Here is a 20,938-nt window from a genome sequence, read left to right on the forward strand (position 1 = left end):
GTGTTACCTAAAATATTCAAAGAACTCTTAAAAGTCAAAAATAAGAAAAGGAGGGCTTCCCTGGTGGCGCAGTGGTTGAGAGTCCACCTACCGATGCAGGGGACTTGGGTTCGTGCCCCAGTCCGGGAAGATCCCACATGCCGTGGAGCGGCTGGGCCCGTGAGCCACGGCCGCTGAGCCCACGTGTCCATAGCCTGTGCTCCACACAGGAGAGGCCACAACAGCGAGAGGCCCATGTACTGAAAAAAAATAAATAAATAAGAAAACGAGCAGCCCAACTACAATACGGCCCTTAAGAGACAACACACTGAAGATGGCAAATAAGCATATGAAAAGATGTTCTACATCATATGCCATCAGGGAAATACAAATTAAAATAACAATGAGATACCACTAAAAACCTATTCAAATGGCCAAACCTGGAAAACTGGCAACAACAAATTGCTGTTAAGGATGTGGAGCAATAGGAACTCTCATTTACTGTTGGGAATGCAAAATGGTACAGCCGCTTCAGAAGTCAGTCCGGCAGTTTCTCAGAAAGCTAAACATACTTTTACCATATGATCTAGCAATTCCACCCCTTAGTATTTACCCAAAGGAGTTGAAAACATATGTCTGCACAAAAATCTCCACACAGATATTTAAAACAGCTTTATTCATAACTGCCAAAACCTGGAAAAAAGTTATTATGCAATAATAAAAGGGTCGATTCACTAGGGAAATGTAACAGTTATGAATATACATACACTTAATAACAGAGGACTCAAATATTTGAAACAATGACAGAATTGAAGGAAAAATAGAGAGTAACACAATAAGAATAGGAGATTTCAATAACCCACTTTCCATATGGATAGAGCAACCAGACAGAAGAGATCTATAAGTAAACAGAGGACTTGAACAACACTGTACCTCACAACTGCACCTCACAGACATATACAAAACACTCCACCCAACAGCAACAGAATACACATTCTTCACAACTGTACATGGAACATTCCTGAAGGACAGATCACGTGTTAGATCACAAAATAACTCTTAACAAATTTAAAAAGACTGAAATTATACAAAGTATCTTTTCTGACCACAATAAAAAGAAACTTGAATGAAACAAAAGCAGCAGAAAAACTGGGAAATTCATAAATATGTAAAAATTAAACAACATACTCTTGAAAAAAACCAATGGGTCAAAAAAGAAATCACAAGGGAAATTAGAAAATATCTTGAGAAAAATGAAAATGAAAACAAAACATACCAAAACTTATGGGTTGCAACAAAAGCTGTCCTAACAGGGTAGTTTATAGCAGGAAATGCCTATGTTTAAAAAAGGCCAGAAGTCTCAAACCAACAACCTGCCTTTACAACTCAAAGAACTAGAAAAAGAACAAAATATAATAAAAAAAAATAAAAAGGATTATGAAACTACTATGAACAATTATACACCAACAAATTAAATAACAGAAAAAATGAATAAATTTCTAAAAATATATAATTTACTAAGACTAAATCGTAAGGAAATAAGAAATCTGAACAAGCAAGGAGAATGAATCAGCAATAAAAAACCTCCCAACAAATAAAAGCTCAGGACCAGATAGCTTCACTGGAGAATTTTACCAAACATTTAAATAACAATGCCAATCCCTCTCAAAATTGAAGAGGAGGGAACACTTCCAAACTCATGTTATAAGTCATCATTATTACCCTGATACCGAAAACATACAAACATACCACAAGAAAATAAAACTACAGATGAATATCCATGAGTAACACTGATGCAAAAAGATCAACAAAACACTACCAAACCAAATTCAGCAGCACATTAAAACACTTATACAGCACAACAAAATGGGATTTATCCCTTGAATGAAAAAAACATTAAATATGTAAAAATCAATAAATGTAATATACACATTAACAGAATGGAGAACAAAAAAAAGACATGATTGGGACTTCCCTGCCCAGTGGTTAAGAATCCGCCTTCCAATGCAGGCAATGCGGGTTTGATCCCTGGTCAGGAAACTAAGATTCCACATGCCTCAGAGCAAATAAGCCCACAAGCTCTAGAGCCTGTGGGCCACAACTAGAGATCCTGCGCACCACAACTACTGAGTTCACGTGCTCTGGAGCCCATGTGCCACAGCTAGAGAGCCCACACGCCACAACTAGAGAGCCCGCACACCACAACTATTGAGCCCATGCACCCTGGAGCCTGCAGACCACAAACAGAGAGAAGCCCGCGCACCACAACAAAAGATCCTGCATGCCGCAACTAAGACCCAACACGGCCAAATATTTTAAAAAACCAAAACACACGATCATCTCAGTTGATGTAGAAAAAAATCATTTCATAAAGTTCAACACCTTTTCATGATAAAAACAGTCAACAAATTAGGAATAGAAGAAAAGTACCGCAACATAAGAAAGGTCATATATAAAAGACCCAGGGATAACATCATACCCAACAGTAAAAAACTGAAAGTTTTACCTCTAAATTCAGGACCAAGAAAAGGTTTCCCACACCCACCACTTCTACTCAACACAGTACTAGAATTCTTAGCCAGAGCAATTAGACATGAAAAAGAAATAAAGAGTATCCAAATTGGAAAGATATCTCTGTTCACAGATGACATGATCTTATATGTAGAAAATCCTAAAATTACACACAGACACACAATGTTAGAACTAACAAATTCAGAATCAACTGTCAAAAATAATTTGCAAAAAAAGAAAAATTTTGAATTTCTATATACTAACAATGAACAATCTGAAAAGGAAATTAAGAAAACAATCCCACTTACAGTAACATTAAAAAAAAATTTAGGAATAAACTTAACCAAGGAAGCAGAAGTCTTAATACTGTTAAACCTTCGCAGTAGTCCATTCTACCAAAGCTATCTACAGATTCAAAGCAATTCCTATCAAAACCCAAATGGCATTTTTTGCAGAAACAGAAAAAACAAAAAACTCTGAAATTGATAAGGAATCTCAAAGGACCCAAGTAGCCAAAAAAATCTTGAGAAGGAACAAGACTAGAGGCCTCATACTTCCTGATTTCAAAATATATTACAAAACTACAGTAATCAAAGTACGATATATGCACACAGACAGACATATAGACGAATAGAACAAAAAACAGAGCCCCAAAATAACCCTTGTGTATATGGTAAAATGATCTTCGACAATGGTGACAAGACTACACAATGGAGAAATGAGAGCCTTTTCAACAAATGTTGGGAAAACTGTATATTCACATGTGAAAGAATGAAGGTGGACCCTTTTCTTAACACCATATACAAATATTAACTCAAATGGATTAAAGAGCTAAGCATGATACCTAAAACTATAAAACTCCTAGAATGGTAAAAGCATCGTGACATTGAAATGGTCAATTATTGCTTGCATATGACACCAAAAGCACAGGTTTAAAAGAAAAATTAGATAAATGGGACTACATCAAACCTTAAAACTTCTGTACAGGAAACAATCAACAGAATGAAAAGACAATCTATCAAACAGTAGAAAATATCTGCAAACCATAGCTCAGGTAAGGGGTTAATATACAGAATATATTTTAAAATCCCTACAACTCATAAACAAAAAAACAAATAACCAGATTAAAAATTGGTAAAGAAAAAAACTCAAATAAACATTTCTCCAAAGAAGATGTGTAAATGGCTGACAGATTCTCAACACTACTAAATCAACAGCAGAATGCAAATCAAAAACAAAGATACCACATTATACCTGTTAGGATGGTGACTATCAAAAAAAAGAAAAATTAAGTGTTGGCAAGTATGTGAAGAAATTGGAACCCTTTTGCACTGTTGGTTAGATTGTAAAATAGTGCAAGCAGCTATGGAAACAGTATGAAGGTTCCTCAAAAAATTAAAAATAGAACTACCATAGGGATTTAGCAATCCCACTTCTGAATATATAACGAAAAATAACTGAAAGCAGGATACTGAAGAAATATTTGCACACCCGTCTGCACTGCAGCATTATTCACTATATCCAACATGTGGAAACAATCTAAGTGTCCATCAATGGATAAACACATAAAGAAAATGAGGTATATACATAGAATGGAATATTATTCAGCCTTGAAAAAGATGGAAATCCTGTCCTGTGTTATAAGATAGATGAAACTTGGGACATTATGCTAAGTGAAATAAGAAAATAAAAAAAGACAAACACTGCACTATCCCACTTATATATGAGTTGTCTGATGCAATCAAACTCATAGAAACAAAGTAGAATGGTGATTGCCAAGACAGGGGAGGAGGGGGAAAGTGGGAGTTGTTGTTCCAAGGGTTTAGAGTTTCTGTCACAGAAAATGAAAGAGTTCTAGAAATCTTCTGTACAACAGTGTGCATATACATAACAATGTACCTTGAAAATTTGTTTAAAATTATAATTTACGTGTTTTTTACAATTAAAAAAATCATTTGAATGCACCATATATATAAACAAAAAAGCTAAAATTATAAGTGCAAATTAAAACCATGAAATGGCACTACAAGCCCCCCACTTTGGCTAAAATTAATAAGACTAACACACCAAGGGTAGGTGAATTTCTGAGTAACTGGAACTCATATACATTTTTGGTGGGAATATAAAATGATACAGCCATAGAAAATCATTTGGAAAGCTATGTTTTTTCTTATAAAACTAAAATAGACACCTACACAATGACTCAGAAGTTCCATTACTAGATTTTCACTTAAGAGAAATGAATACAGATATCCACAAAAAAGACTTGTGAAAGAAATGTTTATAGTAGCTTTATTCATAATAGCCCAACACAGAAATAGCCCAGATATCCAAAACAAGAAAATAGATAAACTATGGTAGTTCACTACTAGCAACAGTGAACTAAACAGGAATGAAGTAATGATACATACATCAAAGCATTATGCTTACTGTAAGAAGCCAATGTAAACTATCACTACTATGTAAAATATCACTACTATGTGATTATATATACATAAAATTCTAGAAAAAATAACATATCCATACAATACTATTCAACAATAAAAAGGAATGAACTACTGACATACACAACAACATGAATGAATCTCGAACGTATCATGCTGAATAAAAATTTTTCACACTCATGAAAACTAATCTACGGTAGAAAAAAGTCAAAACAGTGGTTACCTCTAAGGAGAATGCAAGCAGGAATTAATTGTCAAAAATTAAAAGGGGGCTTCCAGGAAGATGGTGAAAGAGTAAGATGCAGAGATCACCTTCCTCCCCACAGATACACCAGAAATACATCTACACGTGGAACAACTCCTACAGAACACCTACTGAATGCTGGCAGAAGACCTCAGACCTCCCAAAAGGCAAGAAACCCCCAACGTACCTAGGTAGGGAAAAAGAAAAAAGAATAAACAGAGACAAAAGGATAGGGACGGGACCTGCACCAGTGAGAGGGAGCTGTGAAGGAGGAAAGGTTTCCACACACTAGGAAGCCCCTTCGCGGGCAGAGACTGCGGGTGGCGGAGGGGGAAGCTTCGGAGCTGCGGAGGAGAGCACAACAACAGGGGTGCGGAGGGCAAAGCGGCGAGATTCCCGCACAGAGGATCGGTGCCGACTGGCACTCACCAGCCCGAGAGGCTTGTCTGCTCCCGCACCAGGGCGGGCGGGGCTGGGAGCTGAGGCTCGAGCTTCGGTCGGATCCCAGGGAGAGGACTAGGGTTGGCGGCATGAACACAGCCTGCAGGGGGTTAGTGCACCACGCCTGACCGGGAGGGAGTCCAGGGAAAAGTCTGGACCTGCCGAAGAGGCAAGAGACTTTTTCTTCCCTCTTTGCTTCCTGGTGCGCGAGGAGAGGGCATTAAGAACGCTGCTTAAAAGAGCTCCAGAGACGGGCGCGAGCCACGGCTAAAAGCGCGAACCCCAGAGACAGGCATGAGACACTAAGGCTGCTGCTGCCGCCACCAAAAAGCCTGTGTGTGAGCACAGGTCACTATCCACAATCCCTTTCCAGGGAGCCTGTGCAGCCCGCCACTGCCAGGGTCTCGGGATCCAGGGACAACTTCCCCGGGAGGACGCACGGCACGCCTCAGGCTGGTGCAACGTCACGCCGGACTCTGACACCTCAGTCTCGCCCCGTGCTCCGTGCCCCTCCCCGCCCTGGCCTGAGTGAGACAGAGGCCCCGAATCAGCTGCTCCTTCAACACCATCCTTTCTGAGCGAAGAACAGATGCCCTCCAGCGACCTACACACAGAGGCGGGGCCAAATACAAAGCTGAGCCCCAGGGAGCTGTGAGAACAAAGAAGAGAAAGGAAAATCTCTCCCAGCAGCCTCAGAAGCAGCGGATTAAAACTCCACAATCAACTTGATGTACCTGCATCTGTGGAATACATGAATAGGCAACGAATCATCCCAAATTGAGGAGGAGGACTTTGAGAACAATATTTATGTTTTTTTCCCCTTTTCCTCTTTTTGTGAGTGTGTATGTGTATGCTTCTGTGTGAGACTTTGTCTGTATAGCTTTGCTTCCACCATTTGTCTGAGAGTTCTATCTGTCCATTTTTGTTCTTTTTCTTTCTTGATAATTAATTTTTATTTTAATAACTTTATTTTATTTGACTTTATCTTCGTTCTTTCTTTCCTTCCTTCCCTCCTTTAGACAATGAATCATCACAAATTGAGGAGGTGGACTTTGAGAGCAATCTTTATGATGTTTTCCCCTTTTCCTCTTTTTGTGAGTGTGTATGTGCATGCTTCTATGTGAGATTTTGTCTGTATAGCTTTCCTTCCACCATTTGTCCTAGGGCTCTGTTGGGTTTTTTTGTTTTGCTTTTGTTTTTAAATTATTTTTCTCCTAATAATTATTTTTTATATTAATAACTTTATTATATTTTATCTTACTTTATTTTACTTTTTATTCATTCTTTCCTTTTTCCTTCCCTCCTTCCTTATTTCCTCCCTCCCTCCCTCCTTCCCTCCTTCCTTTCTTTCTTCCTTTCTTTCTTTCTTCCTTTCTTTCTTTCTATTTCTACTAATTCTTTCTTTCTACTTTTTCTCCCTTTTATTCTGAGCCGTATGGATGAAAGGCTCTTGGGGCTGCAGCCAGGAGTCAGTGCTGTGCCTCTGAGGTGGGAGAGCCAACTTCAGGACATTGGTCCACAAGAGACCTCCCAGCTCCAAATAATATCAAACGGTGAAAATCTCCAAGAGATCTCCATCTCAACACCAGCACCAAGCTTCACTCAACGACCAGCAAGCTACAGTGCTGGACATCCTATGACAAACAACTAGGAAGACAGGAACACAAGCCCACACATTAGCAGAGAGGCTGCCTAAAATCATAATAAGTCCACAGACACCCCAAAACACACCACCAGACGTGGACCTGCCCACCAGAAAGACAAGATCCAGCCTCATCCACCAGAACACAGTCACTAGTCCCATCCACCAGGAAGCCTACACAACCCACTGAACCAACTTTAGCCACTGGGGACAGACACCAAAAACAACAGGAACTACGAACCTGCAGGCTGCAAAAAGGAGACACGAAACACAGTAAGATACGCAAAATGAGAAGACAGAAAAACACACAGCAGATGAAGGAGCAAGATAAAAATCCACCAGAAAAAACAAATGAAGAGGAAATAGGCAGTCTACCTGAAAAAGAATTCAGAATAATTATGGTAAAGGTGATCCAAAATCTTGCAAATAGAATGGACAAAATAAAAGAAACATTTAACAAGGACCTATAAGAACTAAAGATGAAACAAACAATGATGAACAACATAATAAATGAAATGAAACATACTCTAGATGGGATTAATAGCAAAATAACTGAGGCAGAAGAACGGATAAGTAACCTGGAAGACAAAATAGTGGAAATAACTACCGCAAAGCAGAATAAAGAAAAAAGAATGAAAACAACTGAAGACAGTCTCAGAGACCTCTGGGACCACATTAAATGAACCAACATTCAAATTATAGGGATTCCAGAAGAAGAAGAGAAAAAGAAAGGGACTGACAAAATATTAGAAGAGATTATAGTTGAAAACTTCCCTAATATGGGAAAGGAAATAGTTAATCAAGTCCAGGAAGCACAGAGAGGCCCATACAGGATAAATCCAAGGAGAAATACACCAAGACACATATTAATCAAACTCTCAAAAATTAAATACAAAGAAAGCACATTAAAAACAGCAAAGGAAAAACAACAAATAACACACAAGGGAATCCCCATAAGGTTAACAACTGATCTTTCAGCAGAAACCCTGCAAGCCAGAAGGGACTGGCAGGACATATTGAAAGTGATGAAGGAGAAAAACCTGCAACCAAGATTACTCTACCCAGCAAGGATCTCATTCAGATATGATGGAGAAATTAAAACCTTTACAGACAAGCAAAAGCTGAGAGAGTTCAGCACTACCAAACCAGCTCTACGACAACTGTTAAACGAACTTCTCTAGGCAAGAAACACAAGAGAAGGAAAAGACCTACAATAACAAACCCAAAACAATTAGCAAAATGGAATAGGAACATACATATCGATAATTACCTTAAATGTAAATGGACTAAATGCTCCCACCAAAAGACACAGATTGGCTGAATGGATACAAAAACAAGACCCATATATTTGCTGTCTACAAGAGACCCACTTCAGACCTAGAGACACATACAGACTGAAAGTAAGGGGATGGAAAAAGGTATTTCATACAAATGGAAACCAAAAGAAAGCTGGAGTAGCAACTCTCATATCAGACAAAATAGACTTTAAAATAAAGACTATTACAAGACACAAAGAAGGACACTACATAATGATCAAGGGATCGATCCAAGAAGAAGATATAACAATTGTAAATATTTATGCACCCAACATAGGAGCACCTCAATACATAAGGCAAATACTAACAGCCATAAAAGGGGAAATCAACAGTAACACATTCATAGTAGGGGACTTTAACACCCCACTTTCACCAATGGACAGATCATCCAAAATGAAAATAAATAAGGAAACACAAGCTTTAAATGATACATTAAACAAGATGGACTTCATTGATATTTATAGGACATTCCATCCAAAAACAACAGAATACACATTTTTCTCTAGTGCTCATGGAACATTCTCCAAGATAGATCATATCTTGGGTCACAAATCAAGCCTTGGCGAATTTAAGAAAATCGATATTGCATCAAGTATCTTTTCCGACCACAACGCTATGAGACTAGATATCAATTACAGGAAAAGATCTGTAAAAAATACAAACACATGGTGACTAAACAATACACTACTTAATAACGAAGTGATCACTGAAGAAATCAAAGAGGGTATCAAAAAATACCTAGAAACAAATGACAATGGAGACACAATGACCCAAAATCTATGGGATGCAGCAAAAGCAGTTCTAACAGGGAAGTTTATAGCAATAAAAACCTACCTTAGGAAACAGGAAGCATCTCAAATAAACAACCTAACCTTGCACCTAAAGCAATTAGAATAAGAAGAACAAAAAAAAACCAAATTTAGCAGAAGGAAAGAAATCATAAAAACAAGGTCAGAAATGAAGGAAAAAGAAATGAAGGAAACGATAGCAAAGAACAATAAAACTAAAAGCTGGTTCTTTGAGAAGATAAACAAAATTGATAAACCATTAGCCAGACTTCTCAAGAAAAAAAGGGAGAAGACTCAAATCAATAGAATTAGAAATGAAAAAGGAGAAGTAACTGATACTGCAGAAATAAAAAAGATCATGAGAGATCACTACAAGCAACTCTATGCCAATAAAATGGACAACCTGGAAGAAATGGACAAATCTTAGAAATGCACAACCTGCCAAGACTGAATCAGGAAGAAATAGAAAATATGAACAGAATAATCACAAGCACTGAAATTGAAACTGTGATTAAAAATCTTCCAACAAACAAAAGCCCAGGACCAGATGGCTTCACAGGCGAATTCTATCAAATATTTAGATAAGAGCTAACACCTATCCTTCTCAATCTCTTCCAAACTATAGCAGAGGGAGGAACACTCCCAAACTCATTCTACGAGGCCACCATCACCTTGATACCAAAACCAGACAAGGATGTCACACAGAAAGAAAACTACAGGCCAATATCACTGATGAACATAGATGCAAAAATCCTCAACAAAATACTAGCAAACAGAGTCCAACAGCACATTAAAAGGATCATACACCAAGTTCAAGTGGGGTTTATTCCAGCAATGCAAGGATTCTTCAATATACGCAAATCAATCAACGTGATACACCATATGAACAAACTGAAGAAGAAAAACCATATGATCATCTCAATAGATGCAGAGAAAGCTTTCGACAAAATTCAACACCCATTTATGATAAAAACCTTGCAGTAAATAGGCATAGAGGAAACTTTCCTCAACATAATAAAGGCCATATATGACAAACACACAGCCAACATCGTCCTCAATGGTGAAAAATTGAAAGCATTTCCACTAGAATCAGGAACAAGACAAGGCTGCCCACTCTCACCACTCTGATTCAACATAGTTTTGGAAGTTTTAGCCACAGCAATCAGAGAAGAAAAGGAAATAAAAGGAATCCAAATTGGAAAAGAAGTAAAGCTGTCACTGATGGCAGATGACATGATACTATACATAGAGAATCCTAAAGATGCTACCAGAAAACTACTAGAGCTAATCAATGAATTTGGGAAAGTAGCAGGATACAAAATTAATGCACAGAAATCTCTGGCATTCCTTTACACTAATGATGAAAAATCTGAAAGTGAAATCAAGAAAACACTCCCATTTACCATTGCAACAAAAAGAATAAAATATCTAGGAATAAACCTACCTAAGGAGACAAAAGACCAGTATGCAGAAAATTATAAGACACTGATGAAAGAAATTAAAGATGATACAAATAGATGGAGAGATATACCATGTTCTTGGATTGGAAGAATCAACATTGTGAAAATGACTCTACGATCCAAAGCAATCTACAGATTCAATGCAATGCCTATCAAACTACCACTGGCATTTTTCACAGAACTAGAACAAAAAGTTTCACAAGTTGTATGGAAACACAAAAGACCCCGAATAGCCAAAGCAATCTTGAGAACGAAAAACGGAGCTGGAGGAATCTGGCTCCCTGACTTCAGACTATATTACAAAGCTACAGTAATCAAGACAGTATGGTACTGGCACAAAAACAAAAAGGTAGCTCAATGGAACAGGATAGAAAGCCCAGAGATAAACCCACGCACATATGGTCACCTTATCTTTCATAAAGGAGTCAGGAATGTACAGTGGAGAAAGGACAGCCTCTTCAATAAATGATGGTAGGAAAACTGGACAGGTACATGCAAAAGTATGAAATTAGATCACTCCCTAATACCATACTCAAAAATAAGCTCAAAATGGATTAAAGACCTAAATGTAAGGCCAGACACTATCAAACTCTTAGAGGAAAACATAGGCAGAACACTCTATGACATAAATCACAGCAAGATCCTTTGACTCACCTCCTAGAGAAATGGAAATAAAAGCAAAAATAAACAAATGGGACCTAATGAAACTTTAAAGCTTTTGCACAGCAAAGAAAACCATAAACAAGACCAAAAGACAACGCTCAGAATGGGAGAAAATATTTGCAAATGAAGAAACCGACAAAGGATTAATCTCCAAAATTTATAAGCAGCTCACGGAGCTTAATACCAAAAAAACAAACAACCCAATCCAAAAATGGGCAGAAGACCTAAATAGGCATTTCTCCAAGGAAGATATACAGACTGCCAACAAACACATGAAAGAATGCTCAACATCACTAATCATTAGAGAAATGCAAATCAAAACTACAATGAGATATCATCTCACACCAGTCAGAATGGCCATCATCAAAAAATCTACAAACAATAAATGCTGGAGAGGGTGTGGAGAAAAGGGAACCCTCTTGCACTGTTGGTGGGAATGTGAATTGATACAGCCACTGTGGAGAACAGTATGGAGGTTCCTTAAAAAACTACAAATAGAACTACCATATGACCCAGCAATCCCACTACTGGGCATATACCCTGAGAAAACCATAATTCAAAAAGAGTCATGTACCAAAATGTTCATTGCAGCTCTATTTACATTACCCCGCAGATGGAAACAACCTAAGTGTCCATCATCGGATGAATGGATAAAGAAGATGTGGCACATATATACAATGGAATATTACTCAGCCACAAAAAGAAACGAAATTGAGCTATTTGTAATGAGGTGGACAGACCTAGAGTCTGTCATACAGAGTGAAGTAAGTCAGAAAGCGAGAGACAAATACCGTATGCTAACACATATATATGGAATAAGAAAAAAAAATGTCATGAAGAACCTAGGGGTAAGACAGGAATAAAGACACAGACCTACTAGAGAATGGACTTGAGGATATGGGGAGGGGGAAGGGTAAGCTGTGACAAAGCGAGAGAGAGGTATGGACATATATACACTACCAAACGTAAGGTAGATAGCTAGTGGGAAGCAGCAGCATAGCACAGGGATATCAGCTCGGTGCTTTGTGACCACCTGGAGGGGTGGGATAGGGAGGGTGGGAGGGAGGGAGATGCAGGAGGGAAGAGATATGGGAACATATGTATATATATAACTGATTCATTTTGTTGTAAAGCAGAAACTAACACACCATTGTAAAGCAATTATAGTCCGATAAAGATGTTTAAAAAAAAATTATAAGGCAACTTTCTGGCGTAATGGTAATATATTTTGGAAGGTATATACATGCATCAAAACACAGCAAGTGTATGCTTAAAATTCGTGCATTTCAGTGTACATAAATTTTGCCTCAACGAAAAATGTCAAAGTTTTGTTTTCAAAAGGAAAAATTTAGGGACTTCCCTGGTGGCACAGTGGTTAAGAATCCACCTGCCAATGCAGGAGACACAAGTTTGATCCCTGGTGTGGGAAGATCCCACACGCTGCGGAGCAACTAAGCCCGTGTACCACAACTACTGAGCCTGCGCTCTAGAGCCCGCAAGCCACAACTACTGAAGCCTGTGCACCTAGAGCCTGTGCTCTGCAACAAAAGAAACCACCGCAATGAGAAGTCCATGCACTGCAACCACGAGCAGCCCTGCTCGCCGCAACTACAGAAAAGCCTGCACGCGGCAACAAGACCCAACACAGCCAAAAATAAATAAATAAATTTTTTTTAAAAAGGAAAAATTTATAAAGGAATACTGAACTCTACTTACTCATAAGTATGCGGAAGTATTTAAGGGGAAAGCCTACTGATGCCTGAAACGAAATGCATCAAAAAATTAGAATAAATTAATGGATAGTGAGAGAAATAGATAAATGGATAGATATGTGACAAAGTAAATAAAATGGTAATGGTAATATCTAGGTGGTGGATATATGGGTCTTCACTGTAAAACTCAATTTTGCTGTATGCTTGAAATTTCTCATAAAAGTATGTTGAAAAAAACTACGGGATATATTTAAAGCAGTGATTAAAAGAACATCCATACACTTAAACACTCTTATCAATAGAAATGAAATATAAATAAATTAGCAGCTCAAAAGACTTGAAAAAGAATAACAAAGTAAACCAAAGAAAGCACAAAGCAGAAAAGAAGGATAAAAGCTGAAATTAATAAGGTAGAAAATGGAGAAAAAGATCTAAATAATAAGTCAAAATGATTTCTTTTAAATTAACAAAATAGATAATCAACCATCCAACTTAATAAAGCAAAGGAGAAAGCATAGATAAACAACATAATAAATGACAAGGGGAAAATAAGCATTGAAACAGAAGAAAAAAAGTTTAAATCATAAGAAATTACTTTGCAGACTTCTAGGCAAATAAATTTCAAAATATAGATTAAATAGGTAATATACTAGAAAAATAGTTTACCAAAATTAAACCTATGAGAAATATAAAGTTTAAATTGACCAATTTCTGTTGAAGAAACAAAGTTATCAATACACCATTCAACAAAAAAAAGCACCAGACCCAGATGGTTTCACAAATCTACCAAAACTCTGAATACCAATCCCAATGCTCCACAAATAGTTCCAGAGCATTAAAAAATGAAGGAAAACTTACCAAATCTTTGTATGAAGCAAGAATAATGATAAGAGAATAACTGATAAACACGATGTAAAAAAAAAACCAACATCACGTATGACTATAAAAGTACTAAACTTAAAAATTAGCGAACACGGCTTCCCTGGTGGCACAGTGGTTGCGAGTCCGCCTGCCGATGCAGGGGATGCGGGTTCATGCCCCAGTCCGGGAGGATCCCACGTGCTGCGGAGCAGCTGGGCCCGTGAGCCACGGCCACTGGGCCTGCGCGTCGTGAGCCTGTGCTCCGCAGCGGGAGAGGCCACAACAGTGAGAGGCCCGCGTACCACAAAAAAAAAAAATTAGTGAACAGAATCCCACATCACGAAAATACTACACCAAGACCAATTGAGATTTATTCCAGAAAAGCAATATTAGTTCCTTAATAGATCTACGGGAAAAAAACAAAACAAAACTTGATTCTATCCACAGATGATGAAAAAGCTTTCAACAAAATTCAATATCCATTCCTGGAAAAAAACAAAAACAAAGTGATAGATCCTCTCTTAACATGACAAAATATATATACTTTAGCCCCAGAGCCAGTATATTTCTTCATAAGGAAACACTAGGAGCTTTTACACTAAAATTAGGAAAAAGACAAGGATGTATATCACCTCCACTGGCATTCAATATTTTATTGGAAGTAAAAGCCAATGCAATTAGATGAGAGAAAGCAAACAGAAGAATAAAAATTGGAAAAGAAGTAAAACTATTTCTATTTGCAGACAACATGATAGTGTATCTGATAAACCCTAGAGAATCAATGCTAAAACTAACTCAAGCAATAACAGAATTGAGTAAGGCATCAGGGTATAAAATTAACATAATCCATACTACCAAAAATAATATACATATTCAATGCAATCTCTATCAAAATTTCAATGGCATTTTCACAGAATTAGAACAAACAATCCTAAAATTTGTATGGACCACAAAAGACACCAAATAGCCAAAACAATCTTGAGAAAAAAGAAAAAGCTGGAGGAATCATGCTTCCTGATTTCAGTCTATATTACAAAGCATTCAAAACAATATGGTTTCGGCATAAAAACAGACACATAGATCAATGGAACAGATTAGAGAGCTCAGAAATAAACCCATGTGCATATCATCAATTAATTTACATCAAAGAAGTCAAGACTATACAATGAGGAAATACTCTCTTCAATAAATGGTGTTGAGAAAGCTGGATAGTCATGTGTAAAAGAATGAAACTGGGCCATTATCTTACACCATACACAAAAATGAACTCAAAATGGATTTAAGACTTAAACATAAGACCTGAAACCACAAAACTCCTAGAATAAAACATAAGGGAAAATATCCTTGACATAAGTCTTGGTAATGATTTTTGGAAATAGACAACAAAAGCAAAAATCAACAAATACGGCTACATTAAACGAAAAGGTTTCTGCACAGCAAAGGAAACTATCAATAAAATGAAAAGGCAATGCACTGAATGGGAGAAGATATGTGTAAATTACATATCTAATAACAAGTTAATATCCAAAATTCAGATGACTCTTGAAGAACTCAGGGGTTGGGGTATCAACTCCTCCCTCCCCGCCACAGTCAAAAATCCTCATATAACTTTCAACCCTCCACATCCCCAGATCCACATCCATGGATTCAACCAAACTCAATAGTGTAGTACCGCAGTACACATGTATTGGAAAAAATTGACGTATAAGTGGACCGTTGCAGTTCAAACCAGTGTCGTTCAAGGGTCAACTGTATATAAGAAACTCATACAGTGCTTGCTTCGGCAGCACATATACTAAAACTGGAATGATACAGAGAGGAATAGCATGGCCTCTGCACAAGGATGGCATGCAAATTCGTGAAGTGTTCCATATTTTTACAGTACTACAAAGCTACAGTAATCAAAGCAGCATGGTATTGGTACAAAAACAGGCATACAGATCAATGGAACAGAATAGAGAGCCCAGAAATAAACCCACACACCTACAGTCAATTAATCTTCAACAACGGAGGCAAGAATATAAAATGGGAAAAAGACAGTCTATTCAGTAAGTAGTGCTGGGAAAGCTGGACAGCTGCATGTAAATCAATGAAGTTAGAACACACCCTTACACCATGCACAAAAAAAAAACAAACTCAAAATGGCTTAAAGACTTAAACACAAGACATGATACCATAAAACTCCTAGAAAAGAGCACAGGCAAAACGTTCTCAGACATAAATCATACCAATGTTTTCTTAGGGCAGTCTCCTAAGGTAATAGAAATAAACAAATGGAACCTAATCAAACTTACAAGTTTTGGCACAGCAAAGGAGACCATTAAAGAAAAAAAGAAAAGAAAAGACAGCCTACTGAATGGGAGAAAATATCTGCAAATGATGCGACAGACAAGAGCTTAATCTCCAAAGTATACAAACAGCTCATACAACAACAAAACAAACAACCCAATCAAAAAATGGGCAGAAGCTCTTAATAGACATTTCTCCAAAGAAGACATACAGGTGGCCAGTAGGCACATGAAAAGATGCTCAACATCACTCATTATTAGAGAAATGCAAATCAAAACTACAGTGAGGTACCACCTCACACCAGTCAGAATGGCCATCATTAAAAAGTCTACAAATAACAAATATTGAAGAGGATGTGGAGAAAAGCTAACCCTCCTACACTGTTGGTGGAAATGTAAACCACTATGGAAGCCACTATGGAAAACAGTGTGCAGGTTCCTCAGAAAACTAAAAATAGAATTACCATATGAGTCAGCAATCCGACTCCTAGAAACATACCCACACAAAACTACAATTCAAAAAGACACATGCACACCTATGTTCATAGCAGCACTGTTCACAACAGCCAAGACATGTAAACTACCTAAATGTCCATCGACAGATGAATGGATAAAGAAGATGTGGTACATATATACAATGGAATACTACTCAGCCATAAAAAAGAATGAAATAATGCCATTTGCAGCAACATGGCTGCAACTAAAGATTATCATACTAAGTAAAGTAAGTCAGAAAGAGAAAGACAAATACTGTATGATATCATGTATATGTGGAATCTAGAATATGGCACAAATGAACCTATCTGCAAAACAGAAGCAGACTCATAGAGAACAGACTTGTGATTGCCAAAGGGGAGGGGGGGAGGGAGAGGAATGGATTGGGAGTTTGGGGTTGGTAGATGCAAACTATTACATTTAGAATGGATAAACAACAAGGTCCTAATGTATGGCACAGGAAACTATACTCAATATCCTGTGATAAACCATAATGGAAAAGAATATAAAAAAAAGCATGTCTGTATGTGTATAACTGAGTCACTCTGCTGTACAGCAGAGATTGGCACAGCATTGTAAATCAACTATACTCCAATTTTTAAAAAAAGGGGGGGGGGAAGAAAAAAAATTCATATAACTCAATAGCAAAAAACAAACAATCCAATTAAAAAAGGGACAGAGATCTGGACAAAGAGTTTTCAAAAGAAGACATACAATGCAATCCCTATCAAAATACACATGACATTTTTCACACAACTAGAACAAATAATTCTAAAATTTGTATGGAAACACAAAAGACCCCAAAGAGCCAAAATAATTTTGAGAAAGAAGAACAAAGATGAAGGTATTACGCTCCCTGCTTTCAAACTGTACTACAAAGCAAAAGTAACCAAAATAGTATGGTACTAGCACAAAAACAGACACATAGCTCAATGGAACAGAATACACAGCCCAGAAATGAATCCAAACTTAACATGGGTAATTAATCTACAACAAAGAAGGTAAGAACATACAATAGGGAAAAGACAACCTCTTCAATAAATGGTGCTAGGAAAACTGGACAATTACATGCAAAAGAATCAAACTGGACTACTTTTTCACACCATACACAAACATACACTCAAAATAGATTAAAGACTTAAATTTAAGATTTGAAACCATAAAACTTTTAGAAGAAAACGGCAGTATGCTCTTTGGCATTGGTCTTAGCAATATTTTTTGGACACGTCTCCTTAAGCGAGGGAAACAAAAGCAAAAATAAACAAATGGGACTATATCAAACCAAAAAGCTTTTGCACAGTGAAGGAAACTATCGAAAAAACCAAAAGCCAACCTACTGAATGGCAGAAGATATTTGCAAATGATATATCTGATAATGGGTTAATATCCAAAATATACAATGAACTCAACATCAAAAAAACAAACAACCGATTATAAAATGAGCTGAGGACCTGAACAGACATTTTTCCAAAGAAAACATACAGATGACCAACAGACACATGACAAGATGTTCAACATCACTAATCATGAGGAAAATGCAAATTAGAACAACAATGAGATATCACCTCACACCTGTCAGAATGGCTATTATCAAAAAGACAACAAATAACAAGTGTTGGCAAAGATGTAGAGAAAAGGGAACCTCTGTGCACTGTTGGTGGGAATGTAAATTGATACAGGCACTGTGGGAAACGGTATGGAGGTTCCTCAAAAAAATTAAAAATAGAACTACCATACAATCCAGCATTCCACTTTTGGGTATTTTTCCAAGAAAACAAAAACACTAATTTGAAAAGATATATGCACCCCTTTGTTCACTGCAGCATTATTTACAATAGCCAACATGGAAGCAACCTAAGTGTCCATGGATAAATGAATGAATAAAGATGTCATACATATGGACTGTTCCTCAGCCATAAAAAAGAATGAAATCTTGCCATTTGTGACAACCTGGACCTAAAGGGTATTATGCTAAGTGAAATAAGTCAGACCGAAAAAGAGAAATTCCATACGATTTCACTTATATGTGAAATCTAAAAAACAAAACAAATGAACAGACATAACAAAACAGAAACAGATTCACATACAATCAACCCTCTGATGGTTGCTAGGGGCAGGGGGTTGTGGGGGATGAGTGAAATAGGTGAGGGAGATTAAGAGGAACAAACTTCCAGTTACAAAGTAAGTCAACGGGGGCTTCTCTGGTGGCGCAGTGGTTGAGAGTCTGCCTGCCGATGCAGGGGACATGGGTTCGTGCCCCAGCCCGGGAATATCCCACATGCCACGGAGTGGCTAGGCCCGTGAGCCATGGCCGCTGAGCCTGCGCGTCCGGAGCCTGTGCTCCGCAACGGGAGAGGCCACAACAGTGAGAGGCCCACGTACCGCAAAAAATAAAAATAAAAAAAAAATAAGTCAAGGGACTATAACAGTACAGCGTTAAGAAATATAATCAGTAATATTGTGATAACTTTGTACGGTGACAGACCTAGACTTACTGTGGTGATCATTTTGTATAAAATGATATAACATATAAAAATATCACTATGTTTTACACTTGAAACTAATATAATATTGTAAGTCAATTATACTTCAGTTAAAATAAAACTAATCATAATTAGTAAAAAATAAATAAATTTCAATTAAAAATAAAATCAAATAAAAAATAAAAATGACATTCCATCAGTAAGGCTATGAGGAAACAGAACTCTCTTACATTACTGAGAGGAATTCAGCAATTTCCAACAAAATTACAAACATATTTACCTTTTGATTCAGCAATCCCACTTCTAGGAATTTCCCCTGAAGATACACCTCCAACAATACAAAAATAATCAAGCACCAGGTATTCATGACAGCTTTTTAGTAACTGTAAAATTTTGGCACTGTCTTTAAGATCCATACCTAGGAAACTGGCTAAACAAATCATGATACATTCACACAACGAAGTACAATAAGCAGCTATAAAAAATGAGTAAGAATATTATTAATTGATATAGTGATTTCCAAGATATATTAGTAAATAGAAAAAGCAAAGTGCAAAGAGTATCTATAGTATGCCATAGATATAACCACTACTTTGTTTAAAAAGAAACGGAGGAAAGCTAAAACACAAACTAATAGGATTAGTTCTAGGATGTGGTTAGGAACAGGATAGAAGGTATAAAGGGACATGATACTTCTCCATGCACACCTTTTACAGTGCTGTCTTTTGGAACCATGTTAATGTTTCACATACTAAAATAAAGGCAGGGGGACCAAAAAGTAAATACAATTTAAAAACTTAGGGGATAAAAAAACTTAAAATGAAATATAAACAGAAACAAATGAAACTAACCTTCAAAAGAACTAACCATAATAAAGTGGAGAGGGGAACCAAATACCCCAGAGTAAAGATAAAAGAACCATAAAAAATATCTGACTCTATAAGTTTGTTTTTCAAAGTGGTACATATCAGCAATTTTGTAACTACTTTCTGTGTATCCTAGAATCGAGGAAATAAGTAAATGTACTGTGAATAATAGTAGGTTTCTTACTGTTGTAAAAGGAAGTGACAGGATACATGTCACAACTTGAGTACTTCAAGAAGAATATAGAAACTATACTAAAAAGCATAATCATCAAATTACTCTATAACTTATCCACAGAACTTGCAGCAACTTCACACATTTGATTTCCCTCCTTCTGCCATCCCTCAAAACATGCTTCATCTTGTTTTTTAGACATGTAACAACAAAGTTTTGTGAAAGTATTTGACTTTGCATGACTGAAATCACTCTTTTCTATTACAAAGCACAGAGATCATTAACAATGTACCTGTAAATTTAGAATGACATAGTACTTTTTCTTTGAAAAACTCACTACAGTTAACCCTTGAACAACATGGGTTTGAACTGTGAGGGTCCATTTATACGTGGATTTTTTTTCAATAAATACTGCAGTACTGAACTTATGGTTACCAGGGAAAAGGTGGGGGGAAGGGATAGTTAGGAAGTTTGGGATTGACATGTACACACTGCTATATTTAAAATGGATAACCAACAAGGACCTACTGTACAGCACAGGAAACTCTGCTCGATATTATATAACAACCTAAA

At 37.1% G+C, this 20,938-nt stretch overlaps 1 protein-coding gene and 1 non-coding gene across 5 annotated transcripts in view; one reads left to right on the plus strand and one right to left on the minus strand.

The window, feature by feature from the left end:
* The window catches only part of RSRC1 (arginine and serine rich coiled-coil 1), a 451,220-nt gene that overhangs the window by 417,535 nt on the left and 12,747 nt on the right, over positions 1–20,938 (minus strand). The window lies entirely within an intron of this gene.
* Positions 15,833–15,939, plus strand: LOC115844920 (U6 spliceosomal RNA). Its single transcript, XR_004036260.1, has one exon. It is a non-coding gene; the product is annotated as a U6 spliceosomal RNA (small nuclear RNA).

This window comes from Globicephala melas, chromosome 4 (genome assembly GCF_963455315.2).
Source record: "Globicephala melas chromosome 4, mGloMel1.2, whole genome shotgun sequence".
NCBI lineage: Eukaryota > Metazoa > Chordata > Mammalia > Artiodactyla > Delphinidae > Globicephala > Globicephala melas.